This window comes from Rutidosis leptorrhynchoides, chromosome 4 (assembly GCF_046630445.1).
Source record: "Rutidosis leptorrhynchoides isolate AG116_Rl617_1_P2 chromosome 4, CSIRO_AGI_Rlap_v1, whole genome shotgun sequence".
Lineage (NCBI taxonomy): Eukaryota > Viridiplantae > Streptophyta > Magnoliopsida > Asterales > Asteraceae > Rutidosis > Rutidosis leptorrhynchoides.
In genome coordinates this window covers 501,096,258-501,106,142 of record NC_092336.1, presented here as the reverse complement: position 1 = coordinate 501,106,142, position 9,885 = coordinate 501,096,258, and the positions used below count along the sequence as shown (strand labels likewise).

General features: G+C 30.7%; 1 non-coding gene across 1 annotated transcript; it reads left to right on the top strand.

Moving 5' to 3' along the window:
- Nucleotides 1–3,024: 3,024 nt before the first annotated feature.
- Nucleotides 3,025–3,131, top strand: LOC139845829 (small nucleolar RNA R71). Its single transcript, XR_011758585.1, has one exon. It is a non-coding gene; the product is annotated as a small nucleolar RNA R71 (small nucleolar RNA).
- The last annotated feature ends 6,754 nt before the right edge of the window (nt 3,132–9,885 follow it).

The following is a 9,885-nucleotide window of genomic DNA, read 5'->3' as shown; positions in this document are numbered from 1 at the left end:
ATGATCGGCGCATTAGTGAGTTTTTCTTTAAGAATATTAAAAAATTTGATGCATTCATCCGAAAAGATGAATGGAGCATCTTTTTCAAGGAGTTTGTTCATAGGAGTGGCAATTTTAGAAAAATATTTTATGAAACGTCGGTAAAAATCGGCATGCCATAGAAAACTCCTAACTCCTCTAACATTGGTGGGATGTGGAAGTTTAGCAATTACATCTACTTTAGCTCTATCAACTTCAATTCCTTCCTTTGAAATTTTATGATCAAGAACGATGCCTTCTTTAACCACGAAATGGCATTTCTCCCAATTAAGAACTAGATTTGATTGTTCGCATCTAATAAGTATTCGTTTAAGATTAATTAGACATGTTTCAAAAGTATCACCGAAGACTGAAAAGTCACCCATGAAAATTTCCATGCATTCTTCTATTATGTCGTGAAAAATCGCCATCATGCACCTTTGAAAAGTTGCACGGGCGTTGCAAAGTTCAAATGGCATGCGTTTGTAAGCAAAAGTACCATAAGGGCATGTGAAGGTAGTTTTCTCTTGGTCATCGGGTGCGATTGGAATTTAAAAGTATCCGGAGAAACCGTCAAGAAAACAATAGTAACTGTTTCCAGCTAACCTTTCCAACATTTGATCAATGAAAGGTAAGGGAAAGTGATCTTTTCTGGTGGCGTCATTTAATTTTCTATAATCAATACAAACATGCCATCCCGTTATAGTCCTAGTAGGAATAAGCTCATCTTTTTCATTTGTGATGACAGTCATGCCACCCTTCTTAGGTACACATTGAACTGGGCTTACCCATGAACTATCAGAGATTGGATAAATTAAACCTGCATCGAGCAGTTTAATAATTTCTTTTTTAACAACATCTTGCATATTAGTATTTAGTCTTCGTTGGCGTTGCACATATGTTTTATGACCTTCTTCCATAAGGATTTTATGTGTGCAATACGAAGGACTTATACCTTTAATGTCATGAATCTTCCATGCAATAGCTGATTTATGAGCTTTTAGCACAGAAATGAGTTGAGATTTTTCATTTTCCGTAAGAGAAGACGAGATTATTAAAGGTAATTCAGATTCACCATGTAAATAAGCGTATTCCAAATGGTTTGAAAGTGGCTTTAACTCTAATATCGGTGGTTCTTCTATTGATAATTTGTATCGATATCTGTCTTCCTTTTTCAGTACTTGAAGTTCTTCTATTGTTGGTTCGTATTCATTAGCCATGAGTGTGGCTATCATTTCAGCTTCATCAATTGGTTCAGTTCCTTCTCCTAAAGAACATTCTCCTGTTACTTTTAATTCTGGAAATTCTTGTAATAATTCTGCATGTGAATCTATAGTTTAAATATAATAACATGTATCATCTGCAGATTACGGTTGTTGCATGGCTCTATCAACAGAAAAGGTAACACTCTTGTCCTCTATACTTAGGGTCAGTTTCTTACCAAACACATCTATTATTGCTTTAGCCGTGTTTAAGAATGGTCTTCCTAATATAAGAGGAACTCGAGAATCTTCTTCCATATCCAGAATAACAAAGTCTACTGGAAATACTAAAGTACCAACTTTAACTAGCATGTTCTCCATTATCCCTCTAGGATAATTTATTGATCGATCGGCTAGTTGTATACTTATTCGTGTTGGTTTCAATTCTCCAAGGTCTAGTTTAGCGTATAATGAATATGGCATTAAATTTATAATAGCACCTAAGTCTGCCAATGCTTCTATTGTACTAAGACTACCCAGAAAACATGGAAATGTGAAACTTCCAGGATCAGAGAGTTTTTCTGGTATCTTATTCAACAACACTGCAGAACAATTAGCATTCATTGTAAGAGCCGAGAGTTCTTTCATTTTTCTTCTATTTGTGATTAGATCTTTCAGGAATTTGACATACCTTGGCATTCCTGAAATCACATCAATGAAAGGAAGATTGACATTTATTTGTTTAAACATATCCAAGAATTTGGATTGCTCGGCGTCAAGTCTTTCTTTTCTCATTTTACTCGGGTAAGGAAGCGGTGGTTGGTATGGTTTAACATAAGGCTTTGCCTTAACAGTGTAATCTTCATTAACCTTTTCAACTACCAGTTATGTTTCCTTCTCTTGCTCAGATTGTAGTTCCTGTGTAGTAGGAATAGAGTCATCAGAAATCACAGGTATTTCAGGTGGTTTAAGTGTAATACCACTTCTTGTGGTAATGGCTTTAGCTGATTCATTTCGGGGGTTAGCATTTGTATCGCTAGGTAGACTCCTCGGTTTTCTTTCACCAATTAACCTTACTAGGCTACTTACTTCTTGTTTCAAATTTTGGATTGAAGCTTGTTGATTTCTAAATGCTTGAGCATTTTGTTCATTAGTTTGTTTCTGAGATGTGAAAAATTGAGTTTGAGATTCAACTAGCTTCGACATCATATCTTCTAAATTTAACTTTTTATCATCGGTTTGTGGTGGTTTATTTGAAAAAATAGGTCTTTGCTGGTTGTAAGTATTATTAGATACTTGTTGATTGCTAGGACCTTGTTGGTTGTTGTATGGAACATTTTGGTTATAATTCTGATTTTGATTGTAGTTTGGTCTTGGCGGTTGATAATTATTCTGATAATTATTTCCAGGCCTTTGGTTCATGTATGAAACATTCTCTCGTTGTTTCATTGTTTGTTCAACACTGAGATAATCTTTTGTCAAATGTGGTCCTCCACACTGCTCACAACTAATTCGTATTGCGTGAATATCTATAGTCATCTTTTCCATTCGTCTCTCAAAAGCATCTAACTTTGCGAAAATGGAATCAAAGTCATGGCTAGAATCGGCTCTAGCCGCTTTAGATGAACGGAAAATATCTTTTTCCGGGTGCCACTCATGTGAGTGGGAGGCTGTGCTATCAATAATTTTGTGAGCTTCAGTTGCGGTTTTCTTCATAATGGAACCACCAGCTGCTGTGTCGATGTCTTTTCGTGTAGCAACGTCGACACCTTGGTAGAATATTTGTACTATTTGATAAGTGTCTAAACCGTGTTGAGGACATCCTCTCAACAACTTTTCGAATCTTGTCCACGCCTCATATAATGTTTCATTTGGATTTTGCGCGAACGTAACAATTTCTTCTTGAAGTCTCACGACTTTAGATGCCGAAAAGAATCTTTTAAGAAATTTCTCAACTAAAACATCCCATGTATCAATCGCTCCTTCAGGTAACGATTCTAACCAATCTTTGGCTTCTCCCTTTAAAGTCCAGGGAAATAACATGAGATAGATCTGTTCATCCTCAACTTCTCTGATTTTAAATAGAGTACAAATCCTATTAAAGGTTCGAAGATGTTCGTTTGGATCTTCTTTTGGCGTACCACTAAATTGGCATTGATTAGTTACCATGTGTAGGATTTGTCCTTTGATTTCATAATCTGGTGCATTAATGTCTGGTTGAGTAATGGCATTACCTTGGCCAGTGCGTGTAGCTCTCATTCGTTATTCCATACTTAGAGGTTCCTGATTTTTCATGATTGAATTTGTTGAATCTGAATCACTAGAGGATTATGATTTAACGGTTATTTCCTTGACAATCTCTGGTTGTATGATTTGTGGTTCAGGAGGAATGATTAGTGGTTCAGAATCTCTGAATTGTCCTTGAATATCCTCCGGGTTCTCAATTGTGAGGTCGGGTTCAATAAATAGATTATCGAAAATTTGAATTGGAGTACTTGTTCGACTAGATGATGATTCTAAAGAAAAATCAACGGCGACAATATTGGCTAGATGTCTTGATCGAGTTACAGGTGGTGAACGTATGAAAGGTGGTGAACGTTTGAAAGGTGGTAAACGTTTTGCTCAGTGCATTCACTGAATATCCTATTAGAAATTATATAAGTTATCAAATTAATAGACTTTTATGCTTTTGCCCACGTTTGGAATAGCCAAAAGATGCAGCAGGGAGCCAGGATCCTTTAAGTCGGAAAATCCACAACTCAGCCACTAACAAATCCAACTATTACTACGAAGCAGAAAATTTTGGATGTCTATCAATTTAATCGCTTAAAATAATTTTTCTGTCGAAGTTTAAAGAAGATAAAAATCTATGTCCTAAAAACTATAGCGTATAAATGAGAAATAAAAAGCGCGTCGAAAAACAAAAGGTCGAAAAATAAGAAGTCGAAAGACAAAAAGTCAGAAAAAAATAATAATAAGAAAGTAAAGCGTCGAACTTAAAATATCTAAAAACTAAAAATTAAAAAGTTGCGACTAAAGGTATTAAAGCTTAAAAGGAATTCTATATCCAAAATGGCAATAACTTAATTAGGCACTAAAATGTAAAAACTTAGAACGGTGTCGCAGAATTCTAAAGCACTTAAATCTTAATCTAACGAAAAAGCACTTAAGGAATTTTAAGGCAAAGCCTAAAAATCTAGAAATATGAAATAACTACGGACAAAAACTAAGTTTAGAACTAATTACGAACGATAAATATACAAATTACGATTAAATGATAAAAATATACAATTTATAAAAAGAAACAAAAAAAATGATAAAATTACAATTTTATAAAAATATTATTTTTATTTTATAAAAATATTATTCTATATATTTAATAATAATATTTAAACTTAATATTACAAATTATAAATTAAAACTAGAAATAAATATATATTAATTAATTAAAAACCCTAATTAGGTTTAATAATAATAATTATAATTAATTAAAACCCTAAACCGTATTTAATGCAGTCCAAGGTTCAGCCTGTCAGACCAGCTCCGCAACTGCGGTGTTTCGTTCCAGTAAAGCTCCGCGACTGCGGAGATATGCAGTCTCAGATGATTGCAGGCTCAAATTCGCAGGTTCACTTTTTGATATATATATATATATATATATATATATATATATATATATATATATATATATATATATATATATATATATATATATATATATATATATATATATTTTACTTTGATTTTAATTTATAGAAAATATTATATAATTTAACTAAATCTTATATTTTAAAAAAAAGTACTTATTAGTTTTTATAACTTAAAAAAAAGGTTTTAATTTAAATACTTAAAAGTATTGAAATCTATTATTATTTTTTTTATATATTTTTGTATTTTTATGTTTAAAACTTATTATATTTTTACAAAAATAGATTAAACACTTAAATTTTTTTTTATATATAGCGTTTCGCTTTCGGATTCCCGGCAGTGGCGCTAAAAAATACTTGATGTGTGCAGCGGTGTATACGAAATACTTATATTTTTATTTTGAAATACTATTAAATACGATACAATTTTACACAAGTTATTTATTTATTTATAGAATGGATATACCTAAACCTTGCTACAACACTTATAGGCAGTGTACCTAATCGTAGAGTAGTGTAGTTTTTAGTAAGTCCGGTTTGTTCCACAGAGATCCACTTATTGCGTACACTATATTTTTAAACAATTATATTTGTATAAATATATATATTAATTAGTAATATAGTAGTATTATTATTATTATTATAAAAGGAGGTTTTACCGTTTAATGACCGGTTTGTCGATTTTAAGTCCTAATGCAAAATATTAAAAATAAATAGAACTTAATTTAAAGCGTAAAGTAAATGACGACAATTAAAAGTGCGATAATTAAAAAGTACGATAATTTAAAGTGAGATAATTAAAAGTGCTATAATTTAGAATGACGGTAAATAAAAGTATGATGAGATATAAAATAAAAGAATTATGCTTATTTAAACTTTCGTAATCATGATGTTTGACGTGTTTATTTTAATTTATTACCAAGGGTTAATTGTCCTTTGTCATGGATTATTTGATATGTCAATCTGGTTTTGTCCATAATAGTCCATCGGTCATAATTATAAAGTGCGAGAGTCTTCGCCAAATTAACCTTATACCCGAAGTCAAATATTCCAACTAATTGGGGACTTAAACTGTAACAAGGTCTTAATACTTTGTTAATGATTACACCAGGTTATCGACTGCGTGTAATCCAAGGTTTTAATACTTTGTTAACAATTACACCAATTACCCTTTAATGTAATCCACCCCTGTTTTAATGAGTCCATTGACTATTAATCCATCCCCGTGTCTGGTCAAATGAACAATTATTAGTATTTATAAATATCCCGCCCACCGTACCCAGTCAAGCGTATGTGGTTATACATAGATACGTCAAATTGTAACCTTTATATTAAATTAACAAGATATCATTTAACTAATTAAATATAAAGCCCATTAATAGCCCATAGTCCAATTTCCACAAGTGTCGGTCTTTTGTTCAAACTCCAATTATGGTCCAAAGCCCAATAACCTAGTCTTAATATTTAGTCCATCATCATGATTACTTCGGCTTAAATAAGCATAATAATAACTTAGCTACAAGACATTAATTTAAAAAGAAAAAACATAGCTTACAGTGATTATTAATTTCGTAGCGTTACACGGACAGAGTTCCGACTTAAAACCCGTAAAAAATTCGTTACAATAACCCAACTAACTTATTATTAACTTAAAATTAAAATTAAAATTAAAATTATAAATATAAATATATAAATATAGATTGAGAGATTGAAGTAGAAAAAGGGATGATGAGTTCGGCAGAATGCGCGGCCTTTTATAGGCCCATTTTGAACTGTACAGCTCCGTGACTGCGGAGGTTTTTTTCCTCACAGCTCCGCGACTGCGGAGCTTTGGATTCCAGCTCACCAAAATGAATTAAACGTGGACTGCTTAATATTTTATAATATAATATATATATAATTAATTATATATTTCATTATATTCTTGTGCATAGTTGACTTGTAATTTCAGGTCCGTTGAGTCGTACGTTGATAGTTGGTTCATGTCTCGGTTCTGGATTTTCGAACGCCTTTTCGTACGATTTAATATCTTGTACTTTGCGTTTTGCGACTTGTACTCTTGTCATTTTTAGACGTTTCTTATCAATAATTTGAACCACATGGATTGTATCTTGTACATTTGAGCGTTTTGGTCATTTGCGTCTTCAAATTGTCGAATCTATCTTTTGTCTTCACATTTTATTATTTAAACGAATATTACTTGGAAATAGAACAATTGCAACTAAAAGCTTGTCTTTTTTGAGGCAAAATGCTATGAAATATATGTTCGTTTTTAGCATTATCATACACGTTTTAAGAAAATATCATAAAAGTATTGTATTTTCTGTTATTTTTCAGTTTTATCCTTACTTTTTCTTTCTCCTTTAATCCTATCCATATACATTAAGGGCATAATAGAACTTAAGTTTTTTATTCTTTTCTATTTATGAAAGTGTACTATTAATCTATGATATCTTTCAAAATGGAATAGTGGACTATTAATATAGGATGGAGGGAGTAGTTGATAAAAAAATATTTTTATAATTATATTTATATTATATTATTAAATAATAATAAAAAGTAGTCCTCACTTTTTTCTTGTAATTATCATTACTTCATCTTATTCTTATTAATATCAACAAGTTTTGGGTCAGCCGCGCGCTGCGGCAGCGGACCCCTTATTTTATATATATAACGTAAATTAATTGGTCAGCTTTCGTGTGGTACACAATTTATGTTTTTAAATTAAACACCTAAACGTTAATAACTCTAACAAAATCAAAGAGAATATATGTTTCAAATTAATAATTAAAATAGTTAAAATCAACACAATTTGAATATTATTGTTATTTAATAGTAAAGTGTAGGAGTAGAAAAAAATTTGTAAAAAAAAAGAGAAAAAAAAAGAATTAAAATAAAATAATAAAAAAGTGGTAAAGAAAAAATAAAAGAAGCCATAATATATTGTAATGTAAGAAGATTAGAAAAATAATTAGAAAAAAAATAAGAATGATAAGATTGAATTAAAAATATCAAACATAAAGGTGCATTATGAAAAAATAAAGAAAAGAGGGATTAAAAGGTGAAAAGTAAAAAATAAAAAAATAAAGAAAAGAAGAAAGACAGGAGGGACTCGAACTTTGACCCCCATTAACATGTACACTTAGCTACTGCTATGTTCTAGCACTTGATTTATTTTTATGATATTTAATACTTAACGCTTAAAAACATCGATATTAAAATTAAAATTGAAATTCAATTGAAATTTACTATTCATCAGATTTCCAAATGAATATATATATATATATATATATATATATATATATATATATATATATATATATTTGTCATTACTTATTATTATTATTTAGATATATATTTATATTTAATTTATTATATTAATAATATATTTGTCATTACTTATTATTATTATTATTATTATTATTTAGATATATATTTATATTTAATTTATTATATTAATGTTGTTATATAATTCATATTATATTATATATCATTATTGATCTTATATTAACACTTATATACTAAAAGCCATGAAGAATTTCGCCGTTTCAGTTTAACACTTATATACTAAAAGCCATGAAGAATTTCGTCGTTTCAGTTATATCGGATCGTCCTTTTTGAGTTTACGTTCACATTATAAACGGTCCCTCAACTTCGACTATATTTACACAACGGCCCCTCAAGTTTACACTTTTTCAGGGGTTAAAACTGTAAATATATAATTTTATTAAAATTAAATAAACTAATTCCACCCGAATTTATAACGGGCCATATCTTCTCGCTCGGTGCGAGTTAAATTTTTTCGAGACCACCGTTCAACTCGAAAAAATCTTACGAACCCAACGGGACTAACTATAGCCGAAACGGACACTTCTCAAAAAAACGCTAGACACAACGACAATCTGTATCTTCCCGCTCGCCACGAGTTAAATTTTTTCGACGGCGGCGTCAGACTCGAAATAATTTTTTGAACAAAATGAAACTAACCACGTTCGAAACAGACACTTTTAAAAAAACGCTAAACACAACGACAACCCGTATCTTCTGTTCGCTACGAGTTAAATTTTTCCGACAGCACCGTGACACTCGAAAAAATTTATTGAACAAAACAAAACTAACTACGTTCGAAACGGATACTTTTTAAAATAACACTTAACACAACGACATCTAAAACGGCGCTTAACACATGGGTCGTGTTCCCCTCTGTAAATACACAACGCTACGTTAAATATGAATACGCATGCCGAAAGCCTCCGCCGCAACGCACGGGCCGGTCCGGACTAGTTAATATTTATTATATGTTATATATTATATATTTATTTATGAATTTTAAATCTTTTTTTCGGCAAAAGAGAATTTATATTAATAATGAACCATCCATACAACCAACGGCCCAGCAACAACCTGCCCAAACTAAAATACAAACAATAACACAAGCAACAAGCTATGCAACCCTAAAATATTAAATTCAAACAAACAAAACCACCAAGATCTAATATAAGTCGTCGCATATTTCACGACGCGCTACAATTAGACCACACCTCAACCTGTATTAACCAATCTCTTTCATGTCAGCCCAGTTGATACACCATAACTCTGCAACTTTGACAACTCGAGAGCTTTGTTTGACTTTTAAAGTCAACAGCTTTACACGAATATACTACAGAATAACTTCTTTCAAATCATTCATAGATCTTTTCTTATGCTTGAAAATTTGCCAATTCCTCTCGTAACTAGTGTAATACACCATATCAGCAATCACATCACAATCTCAATCTTATTAATAATATAATATTTCAAATATTATTAAAATAAGGATAAGCAGAGAGTCTATCCATGAACTTTAAATCTTTATTATCATTACTTTTTACATTTTTACTATTAAATTACTATTAAATATTAAATATTAAATACTATATTATTGATTACTAGTAAATGTAAATTATATTTAATTATTAAATAAATAAATAGATAAATAAACAAATAAATAAATAAATTAATTAAAGCTGTGATATACT